Below are 1,990 nucleotides of genomic sequence, written 5' to 3' on the forward strand. Positions count from 1 at the left end.
TCTTTAATTGCAAGAATAGAATGGATACTCCATCAAAGAGTTTGCTGTCCCTGGGCCTCCTGTAGTGATAGGACGGGTGCCCGGTGCTGCAGGGGAGTTACAAGAGCTGCACTATTTTAAYGCGGAAGGATGTGGTTTGGGGTTGGTTAATACACATTGCCTGACATATTTACAAGTGTCAGATTGTGTTCTCTGTTTATAAGGCTTGTGCCAAAAGGAAGGGGAGTAATGTGGGCTAAAGTACTTCCCTGATTCYGGGTGCCAGGATGGAACAAGCAGCWTCTAGGCTGTGACACTTGGAMTGAATAAATYGCAGTTGTAACTGAATGTGAAARTATTGTATTTGAAAACACTTTTCCTCTCAGCACAGGCCCAATCAAAAAACTTTGCAAGACAGAATTCCTGGTTGGTGTGGCAGGGAAGGGATTGGAAGGATSAAGGATTTGTCAGAGGAAATATTCACCGGGTAAGAAGCCTGGGCTGGGTGGAAATTTTCTTGTGGCCTAAATTGTGTCTCTCACTCTGTGTACGTARTTCAGGTAAATGTGATGCCTGTTTGTGGGAGAGATTTGTTACCATGAGGTAAATCCAAACAAACTCCAGTCAGCCATTGCAAGAGATGCTAATCTTAATGTTTTGCCAAGAAAAGTAAATTGCAAAAAAAGACACTTAAATGAGATTAAAATCATGATAAGGAAAGCTGCCACTGAGCACAGAGAGAGAACTTTTTCCACTGAATGACGTTACTGAGAATGTGTTATGTTTCTGTCTGAAAGTTTAAGCTGAAATGCTTGGTATTTTCACCTTTTAAGCAGAATATTTGCTTTCTATCACCTGAGGAACTCTCCGGTCAGGGCAGGTGAGCCTTAATCTACTGTTTCAGATCAAYGGGTCATTACAAACAGTAAAAACGTTGTTTGTGATGTATTATCTGTTTTRAACACAGTATTTARTATTTATTGTTTATTYTATGTAKAYCMCTTCTTCTTGCATGGKGCTGATAACACCGARGGTTTGATCCCTGTGTGGGCCATTCACTCCATGATCCTTGTGGGCCCCTTGCAGAGATGTTCTGAGTTCCKTCTCCAGACCATGACTATTTCGGGGGTGAATTTGATTTGTTTAGCTAACTTAGGTGTTTTCGAGCTCCCTTTATAAAAAACTAASGCCACCCAATGTCCTCGAAGCTGTTTCAGGTGTCCGAAGGGCAGCTCCGGGGCTGTGCGGGGGTCGCGTTTCACGGGCGGGGTTTCACTCGGGGTTAAACTCGGCTCTGAGAGGGAGCTCGGCGGGCCCTGATGCGGCCGTGGGCATGAATGAGTTTTGAGGCCTTTTAAACATTMCTTTGAGCACGCTCAGGTGCTGGGGAAATCTCCGGTGAACGGCGGAACGGGCGGGACCGGGGTCTGCCTGCGAGCCCTGCACCGGGCGGCTCCTTTTGCCCGGGCCGGGACMCGGTCCCYGTGCCACAGAATGTCCCGAGYGGGACSGACCCACAGRGATCAYCCAGTCCGACCCCGGCCCCGCACAGACACCCCGGCAWTCCCACCCTRTSCATCCCTGGCAGCGCTGGCCAAACSCTCCWGGAGCTCTGGCACCMTCGGGGCCGTGCCCGAGCCTTGGYAGTRCCCGAAGGAAAAAAAAAAACCTTTCCCAAATGTGTGAGTAGCACGTCTGTTCTTTTTACTTTGCCTTGATGTTTAATAGAGAATTCCGCCAGGTTGAGAGACAGTTACTTTCCTTATCCTGTTTTTGTTCATTTGGGCAAAATAAAACACTTGGTAAACTTGTAACATCACAGTGTGAAACTCTGTTTCACCTTTTCCAGCAAACCTCTGGTTTCTTATGTCCTCTGATACTTTGTGACTTTTAAGTGGCCCCTGCGAAGCCCGTTCAGTTCTCGATCGCCCTCCGAGAGARGAACCTTGTGCTAATATCCAGCCTAACCCTCCCCGGACAGAGCCGCAGCCGTTCCCTGGGGCGCTGTCAG

The sequence above is a fragment of the Malurus melanocephalus genome, unplaced genomic scaffold, assembly GCF_030028575.1.
Source record: "Malurus melanocephalus ecotype Western Australia unplaced genomic scaffold, MMel_1.1 scaffold_316, whole genome shotgun sequence".
NCBI lineage: Eukaryota > Metazoa > Chordata > Aves > Passeriformes > Maluridae > Malurus > Malurus melanocephalus.